Here is a 12,129-nt window from a genome sequence, read left to right on the forward strand (position 1 = left end):
AATTCATTTCCTCGATATTTCATTGTGACATTTCGTTTAGTATGAGGGCAGCATTAACTGTAACGTGGACATGCATGTGTGATTTGCTCGGCTTATCTGCGCAACAGCTTGTGATAAGGCCTCGTTGCATTTGCGGTGGGAATACAAAAGCATTTGGGAGTGTATTAACGACTTTGTGTCTAGACTGTGGACTGACAATGCTAATACAGTATCAGCTCACGTTCACTTCTTCATGCCTTTCATCAAGTGGTAATTTAGAAGCAATGCTAACTAAGCTATCGTTACTTCATTGGTAGACTGTTCTCTGTTACATTTGTCTAGACTTGACTCTTGACGCATGTCAGATTGCCATTGTATATACACAAACTAGCAAAAGGAGTAAAATAAACAGATGTACTTGGAAAGTTTCTTTGCAATGGAGCAGAGGCCCAGTGAGGATTCAACACAAGAGCCTCTGCCCGAGAAGAAACAGAAAGGCCACTTGAAATATGGATTTACGGTGAGATGTGATTCCACGCACGAAGCCGAGCGGCTAGCCAATGACTATACCGTAACACGTGGTGTCCATTTGGACTAAAGTCACCGAAGATGGTGTTTTGTATGAAAAAGCAGCAACTTAGATGATTTCATTTCATGGCATTTTAACTCTGTGATGTCATATTTCCTGCTGTAATTACACTATTTGGATCAAATCCAACTAGCAGAAACTAAATGAAGCACATTAACAGACATACACTTTTAATTTTAATAACTAAAAGGAAATTTAATGCCTGTAGTTTGTAAAGTCATCAAGATACATTTGCTATTAAAAACTGTCTTGATTGTACTTTTTTTCTTTTGTCATTAGAAGCACGGCATCCAAATGCGATGGCAATAAACCGCGAGACAATTCGAGTTATGTCGCTTTAATGTTCCATGTGCTTCTCGGGGGAAATCACCACAGCGTCCCTGCAAAAGGAAACTATTTTGATAGGGAGGAGCGTTGATTTATGCGCATCACTCATGGTGCCACTTGCCCCAAATGACAAGTGAGATGTTATGGATCTCACATTATTAGCTCTGCATCATGACTTCATTTCATGCAAGTTTTCATTATTTGTTTACAATATTGTGTCCCTGTGTTGTTTATATTATTATGTGAACTTTCCAACATACTGTGCAAGGATGGCTTTATGCACTTGTTGCATTTTCCATTTTTCTATTAGTCAAACGTAACCTACTGTTTTACTAGTTCACAATTTTAGTAAATAAGTCATTTATTTTATTACAATATGAGTATCTCTGAAATGTAATGCAGCACATTACTTTGGAGTTATTTTTAAACTACTTTTATTCCAACAACTGTGGAAGTGTGACATTAAATCACTTGAGGGGCAAGTTTTTTTTTCATTGGGGGGACATGGGGAGGGGGAGCAAGGATATCTCAGGGGGTCTGCAAAACAAAACAAACAAAAAAAAAAACATTTATAAACCCCCCAAATATTTCAGAAAACTGTTTAACATTCGTTATACCGTACATATCTTCACTAAGGAGGACACGGGTGTGGAAAAATAAAAACTCCCAGAAACATCAGAAATATCTCGAAAGTCAATTATCTGGCACTGACTGGGGTGGGGGGGGTCTGTGCCCCCATTGCCCCCCCTCAACTCCACTCGTGGTACACGTATGACCTTTAATAAGAGCAAAAATAAAACTATATATGTACACACGTATATAAACACACACTCATATATAGTATATTATTGTATTATATTTTACACATATATATATTTATATAAATTTTTATGTTGGGGCTTAGCTTTTCCCTCTATGCTACATGCGTTCATTCATATTCTAGCACTTCCTGACTTTTATGTGCGACACTGCCGCTGCTGTTTGTCGTTTCGCTTGCTTCGCCTTCCTTCTCTCATGCCTGCTCACCATTGCACAAAGCAACAGCAGCAGCAGACAAGCTGCTGAGCCATTTCACTGCTCCAGCATCACCCTCCCCCCTCCCACCACCACCACCACTCCTTCATTTTGGTCTCCCTCGCTGATGAGCAACATGTGTCAGCGCAGTCTCCAAACAGCTTGCTCGGTGAGCCTACCTTCTGTCTTCTAGCGCTTAACTCACAGCTCTCTTTTTTGTTGTTGTTGTTGTTGTTGTTAAACCCACCTATAGCTGTCCCTTTTCACTTCGAGTCTATCCGTCCATCTTCTCCTGCACAGAGCTTGCATCAACAGTGCAACAGTTACAAATCTTCTGTACCATCACTTTATCTTGTGTGTGTCCAAAGTGGTTCCCTAACAACTGGGTCAATTTGATACCCAACCTTTATTAAAGACAAAGCACCCATTTTAAATTCCATTAACCTTCAATTATGAAAAAAATGTTGCTTCACAACAAAGATATCTCAGTGGCAACTTGCCATGACTGAACAGAATGAAAAAAGTTAGAGTTATTCTCAAAGGAGCTAAATTGAGAGTCTTGCTGTGTTATTACTTGACATGCGGTGACACTGAAGCACACCCAGTGGAAGCGTCAAAGTCGAAAGCCCCGAAAACAATTTGCTTCATCATACTTTTCAGCAAAAACGGGGCTCTGGAGTCCCCCAAAAATTATGATTCTTGTCATGTATGCACACCGTCATGCATGACCTCTGCATAATTTATGAGACTTAAACTCAAGTGCCATTCAGGGCAATTAGAAGCATGAAACATTTTACGACCATAATGAAGAGTAGTTCTGTATAGAAATTGGATGGCTGCTATCTAATCTACTCTGGCAAAAGCTCGCACTATTCTCCTCCCTCCCTTCTTGCACTCTCCTTTTGTATGTGAATGCTTTAACATAAGTGCGTATGAATGATGTCGGAAAATGTACAAAAATAGAACCCATTCCACCTTTGATGTTCTATTACATTAAATGTACTTATTTTGTGCTTCCTCTCTGCCTTAAAGATGTAAATAAAAGCAGCAATTTACACGGAAGGTTCAGATGATTTGCTTTGACACTGTAACACAAAAGTGAGGTAAAATTAGCCCAAAGGTACTTTGGTAATGACTCCCAAGATGGGTACAAATGTATATTCGGGAGCACAAACAAGGAAGATCAAAACAAACATGGGTCCACAATTAGAGATGTCGCGTACTGGTGGTAAATATTTTGCGCCGGACATCAAATATTAGGCTGTACAATTTGTGCTGCCTAATCATTTGTACACTTTCATTTGCTCCCCTTCTCTATCACACACACACACACACACACACACGACATGGCTGTGGTGAACGCGGCAATAACAACAAGCTCCGTTCTGATTTCCCAGATGAGCTGCAAGCTGTTTTATTGCTTGCACTGGAGATTTTGGATAATATACCCACATTTGTGTGTGTATGTGTGTGTGTGTGTATTTATTTATTCCACCAATAATAACATCTAATAATATTTGCAGCTCAAATAATATTAAATGTCAATTACTTCAAATTTAATCATATATAACACGCATTAATATAATATTTCGGGGCGGTTATTTCAAACGGGCCCTCTCGTACATGTTAAAATAAATATTTATACCTCCGACTGGCTATGCAGGCTCTCTTTATTATTTCAACGTATTTACGGATACTTTACAATCACATCCAAGCAGTCACAAGCATGAGATGAAAGCGTAAAATCCATTGAGACTCTTAAGTGATGTTAAGATGCACAGCAGGAATCATTTCAAGGCATTAAACCGCACAGGGCTTATGAAAAATACATGCATGAGAGGGTATGTGGGGACAATGAATGTAACAATGTAGCTAACGGTTCTACTTTTAAACCTTTACACATGGGACTTGCTCGGCATGTTTCTGCTCAGAACTGTCAAGTACTAAAGGAGGACATGAAATCATAGTTCGATCCTTTAATATGAATACCCGCACTGTAATTGACACCAAAGTGTTTCTTAATATATGTGATGTAAAACGTAATTCAATGCTTTCTATTTGAGCCATTAAGTCAAGTCAATGTGGGAAATTTAAAAAATGAAAAAGATATACCATTGATTCACTACATTTCCGCGTCGACAGGTTTTTAATTTCTAAATCATTTTTTCGTGTGACAGATCCAAAAAATACTGCATGGCTACTGTGTAGCATGCACAGAATGAAAAGATTTTTTTTTTCATTTGAAGGCAAATATCTACAGTACCCACATCTAAATATGATTTACTGGACCTGGAATTAGAATGATCAACTCCGGGCTAGTCACAAAATAAACATTGCCCCCATCACACGCACACATTTATCGTCTGAATCCAGTCGTGCTGCTAAGCAAGGAGAACAAACCACATGGCAGGTGGATTACAATGACAGCAGTATTGAAATTGTTTAATCCGTACGTCTGTCAAAGTGTCAACCAGTCAGTCAGTGAGCTGCTCCCTCACTTTATGTCCCCAAGTTGGTAAAAGCTTGAAAGGATTGAAACATAAGAGCAAAGGAGCAGGGATATTATATTGGATTCGATTGTCAGTACGGTACTGCTATGGAAATGATGTGGGTGGGAGTGGTACTGGGTCAAGTATTCAGTAAACTGGTATATCCAAACAAGACCAATACAATACATTCTGAGCACATGTTGCTCTCATTTTTGTTCTCTCCAGCTTCCATTTCGGCAGCACTCGTGCAAGAAAGACATTTATATAGAGGAAAATGTATTTCTCGGTGTGCCATTCTGGGAGGCACTTGCATGCCCTGGTCAATTAGAAAATGAAATTTAACCGAGATGATCCGAGGCCCTAATGCAATAAAAAGTACTGCGTCTTCAAACTTGAATAAAATTGACGCAACTCTTGCTTTGTTCTAAGGTTCAGGGAGAAGATGTACTTCTCACATAAACCTAGTTGTAAAGACCATTTTCCAAAGGATGAGTTAATGGGGCAACTCTGAAGGAATTTTGTCACAAGTGGTCTGAGTCAATCTACACTTGCACGTAAACATACTGAATGTGAACAATGGCATGGATTCATTCCAGAACCGACGACTCCAAGCTCACAGGCCTTCCAATTATTCTAAAGGGTGTTATAATCTGCCAGCTGTAGTCATTTAATATTCTCCTTTAACAATGTCATCAAAATATCATTTGTACGCAGGCACAGATGGGATGTGATACCTTGTCTGAGAGTCGCGAGGACCTGAACAAAACGGCTTCCTTAATGGGTGTCCTTCAAGTAAGGAGGGGTCGCGTAAAAAGTAGAGTGGATTTTCAGTTTAAGGACATTCGCGGAAGTGTAGTGAACAACACGTCCAGGGAGAAGAGATGATAGTTAATCCTCTGCAGAGTTTGCCGCCGTGCGTGTCCACATCAGCCTGCGTACATCGTGTGTGTTTGTGCGAGTGTGTAGTAGGTATGCAAATGGACGCGTAGGCGTCGTCGTCGGAGGGGCGGCTAGGTGGGTGGGTAGACGGTACACTTGTGTATTTTGTGATCCACAGAGGCATGCAATCCCGGGCAGACTCTGGCTGCTGTAATCCGAGGTTTACACGCTGTAATGCTGCTGAAAAGCCTGCAGGCCTCGCTGGCAGGGAGGAAGAGTGAGGAAGAGGAGGAGGAGGAGGAACATTATAGAGGAGACATGACAGAGAAGATATGGCTTGGCAATAATAGGAAAATTGGATTGAAACATGACCGGGATCCAATAGAAGATAATGAAAAAAAATCGGTTTCACAGAGGTAATAATGCATAGTTTTGATTGACACCAAGAGAGGTATTCATTTCGCAATATGTTTATTATTACAAGTATGGTGATGTACAACTGCACTGCATCATATTGAGCTTAACTATTTCCCGTTTCATTTAGATTGATTGGGCAACAAAAATACAACTAGTCTTGTAAAACTTGGAGTCTAAATTTTCCAGGAAACATTAGCCTCTTAAATTGCACCAATAAACACAATGTTTAGTGAATCCCTCCTTGCATTTAGTTTGTCGTTCATAAATTCACCAATGCATGTTTTTCTCCTTCTGTGGAAACTTTTCTCATCTGTTCACGGAAAAAAGAAAAAAATTTCTATGCAGCTTTTCAGTTTTTGTACTCTTTTTGGAATACCTTCACTTAAGGTCTATGTATGTCATGGAGGAGCTAAGTTTAGCCTGTTGTTAGTAGAGGTTATGCAGTTTTACAAGTGCATGTTTTTATTTCAATGTATTAAATAGGTCAGCTTTGTTATCCCTTGACAGAATACACACTTGCTGTCTTTTTTTAAAAATCAAATCACCTGTCGGACAAATATTTTAGGGGTATTGTTATAAGATGAGTTTGAATGCTTGAATTAAATTGTTTTAGGATCAGAGTTTGCAGATTTGTTTTGTACAGTTTATCTACACTTAGTATTGGCACTTACAGTAAAATTAGGGCACTTTAAGGGGGGCTCCGTCCTATCAAATCTTGGGAGATTTCATCCACAAATGTGTGTTGCTTTTTCTTTGGATTGGCTCTTCTGTATTTATTTTGCCACCACAAAAGCAAAAGAAAAAAAACAAGTGTGAGTCAATGATTGGGCTTCATGCTGTCGATTTATATAACCCATTTCTAAAAATAAACTCATGGATGCTTAACATATAAAACTAAAGAGCATGTGTGTCTGTGTGTGAATTTAGATTCAAAATAGATTCCCACCGGTGGTTAAGATTGGTGAGTTTTGGTTTATGAGTGTGTTGAAGCCCTATAATGTCGATTCAAAAATCTCAATAAACAGCAATTGATGAAAGGACCTTCACACTGCTTGGAGCTTAGGCCCTGATAAGATAACTCATGAGGCAATGAAGGTCACATAAGCGTAGTTATGAGATGACAGCAAATGGGAAAATGAGGAGAGGAAATATTGGGGGGTGGGAGGGCGACATGGGCTGCATATCAAACCAATGCAAATCCGTTCCCTTCACTGTAATCACTTTAATATGTGTAGCCGCACACATGCACGGTGCAAATCCTTAATGTGTTTGCATATCCAGCCAATGAGAAATTAGAATGCGAGTCCTGATGTGATGTTCCAGAAGCTTGCAAGCCTCAAACGGGTTACAGCGGGTTGAGTGAATGACAAATACAGAGAATAACTAACAAAGATGCTCTTAGGAAAGAGCTTTATTTCATGACGCAGAAGACAAGGAGATCCCGTATCCATTATCTAAGAGGTTTTGCCCGAGGATGGGATGCAACAAAAATGACGAGTTGACGCAATCCCCTGTCCTACACACCTTTTAACAAAATGGTTTCCTTGATGAAATCTGTTGAGTTAAGTGGAGGGTTAACGACTGCTTGGGGGACTGCTATTATGTTAAGTGTATGTGTGATGAAAAATCCTTAAAATGAGGTCTTGGTAATAATGAGGGCAATAATTGGCTGCCATTTTTAAATAGCTCGGGCCCAATATTTACCGATGATTGGTGGCTGGGTGAAGTGATCGCGATTGTCCTCTAGAGGCAAAATCATGCCCAAGAAGACGAGTGATTCTATATTTTACTTAAAACTTCTTTTCTTATACAACTCTAAAAACTCTAAATACGGCAGTCTCTGTTGCTTTTAAACCTGTTGCACAAAATAGTGCCAACTATTTAGAATTTTAATCCTGCCCTGAGGTCACAGTCTTAGTAGATCATGTGCAACATGTCCACCAACAGCATCGCTAATATGTTCGAGTCAACACGTGATTTAGCTGCAGCTATGTGGGAGTAAATCAGGCCCTTGGTGTCCATTTCACCTCTTCTTCCTCCATCAGTCCACCAAACGGGGGTTTCTGTTCACAAAGCCATGGCGTGTCTAACATAAGGACATGACCTTGGTGTCAGACGCTGACGGTTGGTTTTATTTCCCTGCTGATCACTCCCTTGTTCCCTGCCGCTAGCTCCTGTGTTTACTGCCGGGCCATAGCCAATTAGGCCTTCATCGTACCCCATCCGTCAATCCACCTTTTCTCTTCGCTTCACTGTCATCAGGCATCAAATGTAATGGGATGACGAGACACGCATTGTTGTAGACGATGACATCGTATTCTAACGGGCCAATTATTTGTGGTACTGTACTAGACACGTACGGTCTCTGGTGGGTCAAAGTCATTTCAATTACTTTATGACCTGTTCAGTAGCGTTTTGCCAACAAATCCACCCCCCACCCACAAATGTGATGTAATAATTATAGAAAACGGATGAAATCTAAGGCAGCAGAGGATGAGGGGTTTTATGAGTAAAACTAAGTTATGCTTAGTTTAAACGAGGACTCTTCAGCTCAATGTGGGTGTATGTCTCAGAGATTTACACACACCAACGTGCACACACACACGCACTCATATGGTATGCCTTGGGCTTCGACGTGCAATAGGATTCCCAGCATCTGGGGAATAAAACCTCTCTGAGCTTGTCATAACAGCTCGAGAGGTCCATATGACGGCCAGGCGAGTTGTTTGCTGTTCGTCTGCACTGTTTGCGGGACTGCTGTGTTTGTTACGGGCCCAACCATAAACATCTCACTGGGTGTATTGTGAGACAACGGGCAACAGTTAAAAAAATATATATTTCAACGACTGCTCTCTTCCAAATTGTATTTCCAATACGCTAGCCATGTCCTTTTATCTGACGAGTAAATCTACAACAGTCTTTTGATAAAGGGCTGAACAACTTTTGTAACAATTTTAGTCTTAGCTGCTCAAAGGTTTGCAGTGTTTCCCCAGCGTTGTCAACAATAGGGAAGGGATACCAGCCATCGTTTTCTCAGGAGCAACCCAAGAGGCATCGGGATCAGAAATCGGGATGACTTACTGATTGACAGCTGTTGATGTAGCAATTTATCATCAGTAAATGTGACTTGATTAAATCAAAATGATGGCGTAGATCATGTCGTCCAGAAAATCCAAATGATGACAAAGTGGCAACTAGGGAATCAAGAGCTCCCCCTTAACCAGCCTGAGAGAAAAGCAAATGTCAGTCCAAGAACTTTCCTAGATGGTTTCTGCAGAAATCTAAACTAACAGTGTCTCAAAAAGAAAGCCCTCTTGGCAAATATATACAGTATGTATATTTTAACAGCAGAAGCACTTTGTCAGCTTCAATCAGCGTCTAAATTCTGCTGTCCTGTGGTCAACTGGAATCAAGACTTGCTGGTCAATGAAAGTGCTAGTGACTGATGCTCGGCCTTTTGGCCATTAGAAGGTCACCCAATTATTAGGATGTGATGTCATTTGTTGAGTTTGAAGAAACTACTCGTCAGGTTTCTATTGATTTTGGAAGAGTTGAAGTTGCCCAATTGAATGGATGTAATTTTATTCACGATGGATTTTTGTTTCCCTGCACTTGTGTTCTCCCGAACCCGCTTTCATTTAATCTATGTAGCTAGATCTTCATCGTCCTAATTCAACCACCCATCCTCGCTCCAATCTTCCAGTTAGGAGAGAGGCCTATTGAATAAAGATACATGCAAATATATCTAATAGGCTGGAACACAGGAAAGGGAAGGGGATACTCTTCTGTCACCGTCATTTATGATTATGATTATTATTATTAATCTGCATATATTCATGCCGTCGGCATTGTCCCTCTTTTTGCTTTATTTAACGTCACCTCTGACTGTGTCTCATTTAGTCAAGCGTTGTATCTTTTGCTCTCTCTCGTGTATGTGTTGTTTGTTTTGTGTATGACTCTCACTTTCCTCTTTGGTCACCCTGTAGGCAAACTTTTTTTTTTTGCATAATTGTAATAATCAGTTCCACTTGCATTTGTCCCTCATGTGATCTCCCTAAAAACGACCAACAGCAATAACTTGCTCTTTGGAGCTTTACAACCCCCTCAACCCCAAACACCCTCACTTTGTTTGTTGTTCAATGCCTGAAGCTGATGCAAACTGTCCGTGCGTTGTGCTTAAAATGTCTGCATTAATTTAACACCTTATAATAATTATTTTCCTGTAAGCATCTGTGGTGTATTTGATGTTACTAATAAAACACGATGCGCCCTTTAACTTTCTTGTTGTAGCGGGTAGAAAGCCATTATAGTTTTAACTCTCTCAGCACAAATTTGATGAAGAGGCAAATATTGATTTGTTTTCCCTCCAAAACAAACAACCTCAACTTGTATGGCTCTTAAAATCAGTTGATTTAAATCACTGGGAAGTCAGCGGTGTGTAAAATGAAACAAACCGGTAGAGTAAAATATTTGATTTGGGACATTAAAAAGGTCAGCGATATGAAAGAAAACATTTGTTAATTGTAAATAAGAGCTTATCCAATGGAAAAGTCAGCTCTGCAAAATGCAACACAGCATAATTCAAAATACAACCATAGGTAATAAAACACAGCTTTACATTTATGTTTATAAACTGTCCTCACATGAGCTGGAATAGTTTAGGCTAGTAAAATAATAAATCTGCATATTACTGCCGCAAAACCTACTGCGGCAATGAGTCGTGGATTTTGATTTCCCTGTCTCCAACCTATAGGCTCACATTTATACATTTCTGGAGGAAATGCACTCTCAATTTTATTTCCTGAAAATGAATGGAGCCATTTTGTGTGTCACAACATCTTCACCAAAGAGGGGGGGTGGGGGGGGGGACAAATCCGTCAAGAATAATTTGGCCACAGCTTGTCTGTGCATGCATGTGTGCAGGGTGGTAGTGGCCCTACTGACAGTGATGCAGTATGACGCTAATTGCCATGCAGAGCCAAAAGGGTTAGCTTAGCATTGGCGAACATGGCAGGAGATTTGTACATCTGTCGGCATGTGTGCATTTCTTTGCATGCGTTTCATGAGAAGCCGCCACATAAAAACATCATCTTTCAAGTCTTCAGCACTAATGCTCGTCACGGGATGACTATGTTTCCGAGGTCTCCAGAGTGCCATGTGCTCCCATTTCTCTACAGTACAGTTCAGTCGTTTCTCAGGAGGAGAGTTGGGATGGTAATTGAAGGTGACCCCAATTAAAAGCAGTTCAGTTTTGCGGGTCACACTTTTCTGAATTATGGAGTAAACTGAAGTTGTCCCACTTCAACCATGTCATCTAACATGGCAGAGTATACTGTACAAAGTTTTATTTTACTCATCTCTTCCTCCTTCACTGGAATCCTTTCGCCTCTCATCACCTCTGCCTTGACCTTTTTATTTTTACCTGCGCCACTACTTCAATGTATGAAAGCGATACCATTTTGGTCCTATCTTGGAAGTCATTTCAAGACGTCATGGATATCTAACAGAGCAATTACACGTGGCGGGACTTGTCCCCTGCCTCGGCTGCAGCCGCACACAGACGGATGCACGGGCCCCCAACGTATAGCCGCTGAAGCTAATGGAGCAGAAAGCCAATTCGAGCCTAGCGTGCGAGTGATAATTATGACCGATCTCAGATGTCGCCTGCTATTATTGCTGGCACTTGACAAGTATATGCATGAGGGTGAACTATGACGGGAATAAATGTCAGAAGACGCATTAGAACGATGAATGATTGACAGGATGGAACGAGGATGGATGAGAATGAGAGAAGAGGTCCTCAAGAAAACCTGGAGTGTGGTAGACAACCCTTATTGATTCCACAAGCCATCACCTTTGGACTTGAAAGGATTTAATCGTATTCAAAGTGCAACCAGCAGTTTCTCAATTTCTGGAGTACGATAGAGCTCCCTAGACAACTTTAGTTTTATAAACCACTACACTATCAATTACATAACTGATTTAAGATGTACACATTTGTCCACATGGGAAGTAATTTTTGTGAAGCATATTAGTACCGCTGGTAACATTTAGCAACTAGGAAGGTTACTACCGTTGGGAACTGCAGCACAAACAAAAGTTTAAAATGTACACTTCTGTCCACTAGAAATACTGTATCCACCACAAAACACATTGTTAAATTTAAGTAAAATCTACACTTTTGTCCTTTTACAGTGAAGATGCAGACTTCAATGTTAGCTGCTAAAATGGCTCCCTGCCATATGATAGTGATCAAAAGCTAGCATAGGAAACACAGCATGTGCTTTATGTCTTGATGTCACTACATATTACCACTGCAAACCATAAAAGACAGAATTAGTCTCTTGGTCGTTTCGACCGGCAGGATAAATCTAGCCTAACGAAAAACGTAGACGTGAATTACAGCTTGGGTCAAGCAGTATCTGGAGAATTAAT

At 40.4% G+C, this 12,129-nt stretch overlaps 1 protein-coding gene across 5 annotated transcripts in view; it reads right to left on the reverse strand.

Annotated features, from left to right (window-relative positions):
• grid2 (glutamate receptor, ionotropic, delta 2) overlaps nt 1-12,129 on the reverse strand; it is a 261,431-nt gene that overhangs the window by 65,680 nt on the left and 183,622 nt on the right. The window lies entirely within an intron of this gene.

Source organism: Syngnathus acus, chromosome 9 (genome assembly GCF_901709675.1).
Source record: "Syngnathus acus chromosome 9, fSynAcu1.2, whole genome shotgun sequence".
NCBI lineage: Eukaryota > Metazoa > Chordata > Actinopteri > Syngnathiformes > Syngnathidae > Syngnathus > Syngnathus acus.